The sequence below is a fragment of the Physeter macrocephalus genome, chromosome 10 (assembly GCF_002837175.3).
Source record: "Physeter macrocephalus isolate SW-GA chromosome 10, ASM283717v5, whole genome shotgun sequence".
NCBI classification, from domain to species: Eukaryota; Metazoa; Chordata; class Mammalia; order Artiodactyla; family Physeteridae; genus Physeter; species Physeter macrocephalus.
The window spans coordinates 86,228,878-86,238,777 of record NC_041223.1 but is presented as its reverse complement, the minus strand read 5'-3'; positions in this window follow the sequence as shown (position 1 = coordinate 86,238,777).

Genomic DNA, 9,900 nt, shown 5'->3' with positions numbered 1-9,900 from the left:
CACTGGAGGCCAGCAAGGGCCGGAGGGCAGCAGGCTCCGCCCCTAATGCTGCGAAGTTAAATCACGGTGTGCGGACTTCCCTAGTGGCGCAGTGGTTGAGAGTCCACCTGCCAATGCAGGGCACATGGGTTCATACCCCCATCCGGGAGGATCCCACATGCCGCGGAGCGGCTGGGCCCGTGAGCCATGGCCGCTGGGCCTGCGCGTCCGGAGCCTGTGCTCCGCAACGGGAGAGGCCACAGCAGTGAGAGGCCCGCGTACCGCAAAAAAAATAAATAAATAAAATAAAAAATCACGGTGTGATATGGTAAGCAAGGGCACTCCTGCCCCCAGATACAGCAGGGAGCAGAGGAGGAAAAACAGAAGCAGAGAAACCCTGAAAGCTTGAGTGTTTACTCAAAAGAGGCTGATGTAACCTGGACAGAACTGAGGAAACCGGGACCATTATCTTTAAAGAGCAAGACTGGTCACTTTTGCCACACAAAACAGGGCTCAGGAACAGGTTGAGTTCACTTGCAGAGAAAAAAAGTTATAAGTCTGCATATCTGAGTTGTAACTGTGAATGTTAAACTCATTGCATTTGAAAATGGAGAGCCTAGAACCCAGAGAAATCTGTATTTAGCACCTTCCCCTGCCAGATGGATCTACGGAGAGACTGAGCAATTCAAGCTCATGCGGCCGACGACAATTTCCCCTCCACAAATGGCAAACACACGTGACACAATTTCCTAACTCTGGAGAAGGGAGATTGAAATGCAAAAAAGTTTAATGATTAACCTAACTAAATTCTGTGGTCCTAAATACCCAATTTATCAGCCACAGAAATAAAATCTAGACTTTTTTTTCCAACTAGTACCAGTCTGGGGGGCGGGGGGGGACAGGAAACAGAGGGTGAGGGCCTGAGCTCTTGGTCCACGAAAGTTAAGGTTAGGGAAAGAAGACAGCTAGGCCTTCAGTTAGAGCACAGTTGAAATTACTGTTTTGAATCTGAGTTTTATGTGGCTTTTATTAAATTAGGAGCACTCTCTCTCTCTCTCTCTCTCTCTCTCTCTCTCTCTCTAATTGCTTTAATCACTCAAGAGTTTACTGAGGACCTATTTCTGATCAATTCAGTTTATTCCAATTAAGTGTTGACTGGGAATCAGCCATGTGGCTGCCATTGTGCTAAATTCTGGGGACAGAGGAGTGAGCTGGACCAACACAGTCCCCACCTCCCTGGCCTAAGGCAGTGGGGAGGAGGCGTTAAAGAGGTTATGATGGCTGTGATAAGTGTTAGACAACATGAAGTATAAGGTGCCATGGGGAGCACAAAATAAGAGGGTCTAATCTGGACTAGCCTTACCCTAGCATGGGTCTTCATAGGCTTTTATTTACAGAAAATAGATACAAATTCATTTTTATTTGAGGTTAAAACTAGAATGCCAGTTTTTTAAAGGATGACATTTTAAAATCAGACAGCATAGAGAACTGAAGTAATTTATACAAAGTATAGATTGGGATTTGAACATTCGTTGAACACAACCCCTTGTTCAACATTTGAATTCCCTCATTAGTATTGTTTCCTGAAGGATTATTTTTATATACATAATATTATACATATACACCATATTTTCTATCCCACCAATCACTCTTTGAAAGAGAGTGAATCCAAAACCACTTTATTATGTAAACAACATAAATTAATTTTGTACATTGTATATTATGACAGGCACAGTATTATTATGTTTTCATTTGTAATGAGTTTTAAGACCTAAAACTACAACATTGATTGTGCCAATGTCGAGAATGAATTAATTGAAGAAAATTTTACTCTTTTTAAAACCTTAAAACCTACCTAGTCTGGAACTCTTAGCCACAGAATTTGACAACATGATGGCTACTTCAATTATTGGGATTATAAAAATTACTTGGCACTAATAAATACTTTAGTTTTGCAATAAATTAGAGCCTATGTGAGAGTACTGACATCATGAGATTATTCTCACTCATTTGCATTCTGGTATGCTTTCATGAGAAAGACAAAGAGCTGACGTATGACTAGCACATTGGTTAATGGCAGTGGAAGTGGCCACATGGGAGTGCCAGACATGGGGAGAGCAAGCGTGTTCTACAGATTAAAAGGTTGAGGACCTCTGTTCTAACTACTACGGGGCCTCCCTGTCAAGGACTCTAGCCCCTGACCTTGGATATTTCCAGGAACAGAAAACATCTCTACCATGAGTCTGTTTTACTGAAGGTTCTCATTCTGTAGGTGAACCGAAGTGCCACAAGGCAGCCCAATCCCAGGAGCAGTGTGTCAGTAGCGAGATGAAGCCTTAACATGCAGTGTAAAGGAGGAAAAGCAGCAGTTCCATCCTTGTGTATGTGTTGGGAAGGAGTAGGGAAGTTTTAGGGAAATGTCACTCTAAGATTTTCTTTCCAAGGTGAGTTAAAATAAGCCTGTGAGACAGTCACAGAGAATTAAATTCCGTTTTTGCAGGTTGTAATGCACTCAGCCATTGCTAAAACATGGGGCTAAATACGTATTTCTGTATAGCTCTGAAAGGGTCATGTTTATAATTACTAAGAATTTTAATTATTAAACCTTATTAATAGATAAAAGAATAAACATGAAATTAATATAATCAAGTCTATCAATTGGACCTTTTAATATCATTTTAAATTGGTTACATTCTGTAGCCTACCAATGTTATACTGAAATTCTTATTTTCTTTTCTTAGATTTCCATTAGTTGCAGTGAAGGCTAAGCTACTTCACTAACACAAAGAAAGACAAAAATGCAATGGCTCAACCAAGATAGAAGTTTCTTTCTTCTCACTGTAGTAATTAAGCACAGAAAGGCGAACTCTGCTACAGATGGGCTCAAACAAGTGGAGTGGCCCCTCCATCCTATGAATTCTAATAGTCCATTTAGTTCCCATTCCACTGATGATAACAGCCACCTGAGCATTCATACCTACAAGGGGGGCACATCTCTATTACCTCTTGCTCGGCAGCCATGTGCCCAGCCTCAATTGGTAGCCTACACCGCACTACTTTTGGGTCAATTTGTTTATTATTTTAGAATTTTAAGACCCTCTTCCTTCATCGTTATCTGGTCCTCTGGATATACAATGACACAGGATGTAAAGGTAGTGACACTGACATGGCTATTTAATCCATGCAAAGAGTTTAGGGACACTGTTCCTGGTCTACAGTAGAATTTGTAAAGAAAGAATAAAGGAGTGCTACTCTAAATTTACTATATGCATCTGCCTTTTTTATTGATAAATACTCTGGAATTTTGTCAAGAATGACTATACTTGTAAAGGTATTGGTTAATAACTGGAATAGCAGCTAGGTATAATTTATTCAGCAAACATGTCAGGAAACATGTCAACTAATTAAAGCTATGCTCATGTAATGGATTTTTTTAAGATTTTCTTGATGTGTACCATTTTTAAAGTCTTTATTGAATTTGTTACAATATTGTTTCTGTGTTATGTTCTGGTTTTTCGGCCGTGAGGCATGTGGGATCTTAGCCCCTCAACCAAGGATCAAATCCGCACCCCCTGCATTGGAAGGTGAAGTCTTAACCACTGGACCGCCTGGGAAGTCCCCATGTAATGGATTTTAGATCTGATTTTAACTGAGATTTGGGATCTAATTTGCAGAAACCCAAATAACATTATGAAGGTTGCATGGACTTAAAATATTACCTAATTAAACAGTTAAAATAAAGGTCTGGCATATATTTCCTGACTACTTTTAATGGTAGATTTGATTGGATTTGATTAATTGGGGAATTTGAGATTTCTGATATCCTTAACTGGTTATTTTTATCTTTTGAGGATTTGGAGGACTGATAAATGAGATAAAAATTAGACCACATGGGCCGCTGATGAAAATAAAATTGGGTTTTAAATTACTGATGGGGCTTCCCTGGTGGCGCAGTGGTTGCGCGTCCGCCTGCCGAAGCAAAGCCTATTTTATATGGTCATCTGTGTTGTGGTGTGTATCCAAGTCAGTCTAAAGAAATAAAACTCTGTATCAGAGACCCTCAAGTGTTTGGTCTTAAGACCCTTTTAAACTCTTAAAAATTAAAGATCCTAGAGAGTTTTTGTTTATGTGGATTCTGTCAAATGATATTTACTGTATCAGAAAGTAAAACTGAGAAATTTTCAAATATTTATTTATTTAACTATTTATTATTAAACATTTTTATTTAATTCAATTATTTATTTTAATATTATATAAAGAATTATTAGTTTACTTATTTAAAATAACAATAAATATAAAAATAGCCATATTTTCCAAAACAAAAATATTATGAGAAGAATGACATTGTTGTATATTTTTTCAAAACTTTTTTTACGCGGGCCTCTCACTGTTGCGGCCTCTCCCGTTGCGGAGCACAGGCTCCGGACGCGCAGCCTCAGCGGCCATGGCTCACGGGCCCAGCCGCTCCGCGGCACGTGGGATCCTCCCGGACCGGGGCACGAACCCGTGTGCCCTGCATCGGCAGGTGGACTCTCAACCACTGCACCACCAGAGAAGTCCTCAAAACTTTTTAATGTCTTAACAGAAGGCAGCTGAACTCTCAGGTCAGCTTCTGCATTCAACCTGTTGTTGAAGGTTGTTACTTGCATTGACGTGGATGAAGAAAATTCAGCCTTGCAGAGATAGGTAGGTGGGAAAGGAAGAGTCGTATGGACCTCCTGAAAGGATCTCAGTGACTCCCAGGGGTCCTTCAACCACCTTTGAGAACCACTGCTCTACACAGCACCTGGGCCTGGGATCTAGATCTTTATACCCATCTCTTTGAAGGAATCCAAGATTCCCTTGACCAGGAAAGAGCAGTCCTGAATCCTCTGTGAGGGAAGAGGTCAAGCCTCAACCATACTGGGGCCCTTCTCTCTAGCTTGAACAAGTCTTTAAATGGCTGCTAGAGAATACTCTGAGAACTGTTCTAAAGCAAAAGGAAAGTACTCAAGGATGAGCAATAGGACAAAATAAAGGGAAATCAGAAAAGAAGAAGTGGGGGACTTCCGCAGTGGCGCAGTAGTTAAGAATCCGCCTGCGAATGCAGGGGACACGGGTTCAAGCCCTGGTCCCCCGCGCAACGCAACGAAGAGCGGCCCCCGCTCGCCGCAACTAGAGAAAGCCCCATGCGCAGCAACGAGGACCCAACGCAGCAAAAATTTAATTAATTAATTAACGCAGCCAAAATTAATAAATAAATAAATTTTAAAATTGAAAAAAAAAGAAAAAGTGGGAAAACTTAAGGTTAAACATGAGTGGAGTTTGTTGAATGAATATGATAGTTTAAGGATAAGAGAATGAGAGAGATAACAAGATGTAAAATCTGTCATTCACATGTGTCCCAAATTTTCTGAACAATTCTTCACATTTGAAAACATGTATATATACTTCCTCCAAACATAAATATCCCAAGAAAAAATTTTCCATCCCCTCTTGCTGCTTAAGTCATGATAGGTGTTTAAATCCCACCAGCAGATGTACCTGTGTATGACTTTAATTCAGAACTAAATTACAGGAAAGGATGGGAACAGAGGTTGCCATGGATGTGGGTCACAGCCATGTCAGTGGTGTTCTGAAGTCCCTGGCCATGAAAGAAGCTCTGATTCAGCATCTTACTGATCATGACAGGCATGGCATGCTTCTGGAACTGGCAAGCAGAGAGGCACCTTCATAACTGGAAGCTCTGGTCTTTGCAGGGCTAGAAGATGGTGCTGTCAGTCTCAGAAACTCAATCTGTATCAATCAGGCTTCCAACAGGAAACAGTCGATATACTCAGAAAAGTTTAGCTGAAGAGAATTTAATGAAACGACTGATACAGAGGTATGAGAGAATTTAAAGGAACAAAATAAGATGGTTAAGCAGCCAGGGAGTAACCACCATTAGGTTTGAAGGGACAAAAAAGGTAATGGTAAAGGAGCCTGGGAAAGGTATGGCCAGGGAGGAGGGGCCACCTGACAGAAGATACAGCCTTAAAGAAATGCAGCCGCTGCCAGAACACAGCACAGCAGAGAAAAATAAGAAGGAATAAATACCTAACTTCTCTCTTCCTCTGAACTCTGATCTTCTGCTTGATGCTCCTATTGGCCGGACCCAACCAGAAGCCAGGGTGCAAAAAGGCCAGCTAATGCAATCCATGGAGGTCCGTGTCCTAGGGTACAGCAGGGCAAAGAATGGAGAAGGGGTAGGGCCAGGTAGTCAGCTAGCAGGGAATAACCATCACATAGCCTCTAGTCTATTTATTCATCTTGAGCTTTTTATGTTCCTTAATAAATCTACTTAAAGTACTAGAGTGGATTCTGTTGTCTACAACTTAAAAACCAGGTCTGTATGTTGTTTGTATTTGAAGGTGAAAGACCCTTAGGGAAATGAGATGGATTGTCTTACCTAGTTGGGCTTGAAGGCAATAAAGATGAGGTTGACATTAGAGGAAATGGTACACCACTAATCCTTGGCATGGGGTGCAGTGGCAAATATTACCTAAAGTAGCACTGAGGTAGCCTGGGGTACAGTCACTTGCCTTCCAGCAAGTATTTGGCAGACGAAATGGCTTCTCTGAAAACTCATTAAGAGGGGCACAAAAAAAAACACAGGAACTAGAAATCAGACTAATCGCTTCTAAGTGCACAGAACTTTAAAAAAATTAAGCAATAAGTTAAAGGTTTTAAATTCTCAACTCCAAGCCTGGTCGAAGCTTCAAATAATTTTTGAAATATGTAGATAAAGAAAAGCACTGGTTATCTCTGAGAAATGCAGTAGTACCTGTCCTTCGTAGGTCAAGGAGAAGGATGAAACATGCTGCCTTTGAAACTGGCTCCTTGATCTCAACAAATAGAATGGGACACTGGCAGAGGCCAAAAGAGAGCCCCAAAGCCACTGGACCAAGATGCATGTGGTCAGTGAGATAGTCAACCGGACTGGTGTGCAATACACATAGTTTATCCTATAGAAATCTTTGGTGTTATCATAATAATTATAAGGTCTCTAGAAGCAAAATAAATGGGTAGTTAATATCCTACTCGATTGTTATTATTAAAAATGTTAAATCTGATGAATTATGCCAGATTTGAGTCACCACAGTAAACAGCCTAACCCATTTCCTAGATCTGAATCAGTTTCCAGAGCCTCTCGATTACAGAGAAGAATGGGTAACTTGATGAAGGACCCCATGACAGCATCACAGTAGTTCCTAAGTATGAGATTTTAAAAAGTGATTCAACTTTATTAAAATGTGGAGAAAGTATTATTCTTCTAGCAGTTGGAACAAGAAATTCCCTTAAGCAGAAATTCACTTTTGTTGAGAAAAGTCTTTAAATCATAGGGTGAGAATCTCTACAAAGCCTATCTGCTATCTGCTGATGCAGAGATTTGGGACAAAGAGGAATTTGTCCAAAAGAAAGAAGGAAAGAAAAAATGATGGAAGTGGCAAAGAGAAGTAAAGAGGGAGTCCAAGAGTTGGTGAGAGGCTTCTTTGTGGAAAGTGGTAAAGATTGATACCCAGTTTGACATGGAATAACATAGGCAACATGTAACAAAAAATCTTTCAGAGATGGAGAGGACAGACCATATGGGTAAAACCTAGGAAGTTTCTGGCATTTTGGAAGGCCTGGGCCCTCCACAAGCCATGGTATTAATAGTTCAAGTCAATTTTATGCATCTTGAGTCAGAGAGGTCACAACTGGCAACTGGCTTATGAACAAGAATGCTAACTAATAACCATTATGCCTGAATATTGCAAAGGAAAACCAAATCCTGTAAACGATCACTCTTTTTTTTTTTTTTTTTTTGCGGTACGCAGGGCAGACCCCCAACCACTGCACCACCAGGGAAGCCCTAAACGATCACTCTTTAACCCTCTATCCATAACACTTAGTGACTAGAGGGATGGGGAGATTTCGTGTTCCAGTTCCTATTTCTTGGATGTATTTGTCATGATCCCACCCCTCCTTCTCCAGGAATTCTGCTAAGTGTTTTCTTGAGCGCCTCCAGAACCCACCTTTTATTTGTCCTCTGTCTCACACCTTTGATGTCAGCCATGCTTTCGAGGAAGGGGTTGGAATGGTCAAAGTAATCACCTCCACTCCCATAGCACCACCACTGTTTTCTTCTTTCTCCAGTTCTAAAAATCATCAGCTTCCTTCTCTTTCTGGAGTTTCAGTCATGAAGTCCTAGAAGGAATTTAGCCAATATTTAATGTCCCATGGTACTTGGCTCTTCCACGAATGGAGATCCCAGAGTCTGGGCACTGACAAGACCCCAGGGACAACTACAAGACCTGAAACTGAGGGTAGCGTTGAGTGTGGAGGGCCCACAAGGAGGAAGAAGTCAAATGATGAAAGAATGAGGGGATGGAGAGTTCCAGGGGACTATCTAGGAAAAAGAATCACAGAAGGGGGCCCAAGGATAACAGATACGGCACTCTGCACGTTTTACAGAGACTAAGGCCAATTATAACTAGGCTTCTGTCTTTTAAGACGTCTTGAACCTTACAGTTTCCTCAGTGCTTGCTATTTTGAAATTAACTAATATTTCCTTTTCTTCTCTATGATGTTCACGGTAAAAATTCGGCAGAAATTAAAAGATGTTTGAGTTTTCATTTTAAAAGCAAGGAAAACCTAGAAAACCTGTGTTATGTCCATAGCGGCTCTTGACACAAATTAATCACAGTGGTGGCTTAAAAGAAATCAAAATGCGTCACATGCCTGGGGAGCTGTGAGAAGGAAAAGAGGGGAGAGAAAGGAGGTGATGGACAGTCGGTTTAGGAAATCAACTGACCCTAAGATCTTAATGGGCAGAAAACCCTGTGATCTTAGCTTTCGATGCCCTGTGCTGTTAAGAGACACCTATCGATTCATAAATATGGCAGTAGCCAACAATTGTAGGACATGGATCCAAGCACCTAGCTCTGCTACTTGGGGCTCACGGCGAGTTACACAAGCAAAACTAGTTTTAGTTTTCTTGTTCAAAAAATAAAAATAACAATACCTACCTTCCAGAATCTAATGAAATAACTTGTGTAAAAGAGCCTTGTCAACCCCATTAACTTACACTTGTATAGTACTTCCCAGCTAGAAGGCAGCCTGCTCCAGTAGGCAGCGCCCGCATTTGCAGTAACCCTCATGTGGATTTGCCATTATTAGCTGTGCAATCTGTCCTAGACTGCTTTGCTTCTCCCAACACTGAGTTCCTCCTGTCTGTAGCTAGGATTTCACAGCCTTCTTCATAGAGCTGTGGTTCAGAACCATTAGTACTACAACAGTATCTAGCACCTAGATAGCACCCAGATACTCAGTAAATGTTGGTTCCCTTCCCTAGACTGGATGAATGGCCTTTAAGACATCCCAGTAAATGACCTGAGGGAGGCTGCACTGGCTTTTTCTACCTTGCATAGAGCCCTGGACATCATGAATATTTTTCCCCTGTGAATTACCACATCTGAGTTTAAATATGTGATGCATTAGTTAAAATAACTCATCTTGCATTGGAATTCATATGCAGTTTGAAGTTCAGGGTCAGGAATATTGCATTTTAATCCACACACAGCTTTGCTCTTGAATTTAATGGCAAAAAAGAATGAAAATGCAGACCAAAAAATGATGCTGTGGGGAAAAAAATAATTTTTGAAAAGGGTTTAATAATAGACTCCCAGTTTCTCTGTTTTACTTTCCTGTTACTTAACTACAGCTATATATGGAAGAATTACAGACAGGCAGACTCCCCAAAATCACATTTAAATTACCGTAGGTTCTTTGCTTTTTTATTCTTTTTTTTCTTTTTTTTTATGGTATGCGGGCCTCCCTCTGTTGTGGCCTCTCCCGTTGCGGAGCACAGGCTCCGGACGCGCAGGCTCAGCGGCCATGGCTCACGGGCCCAGCCGCTCC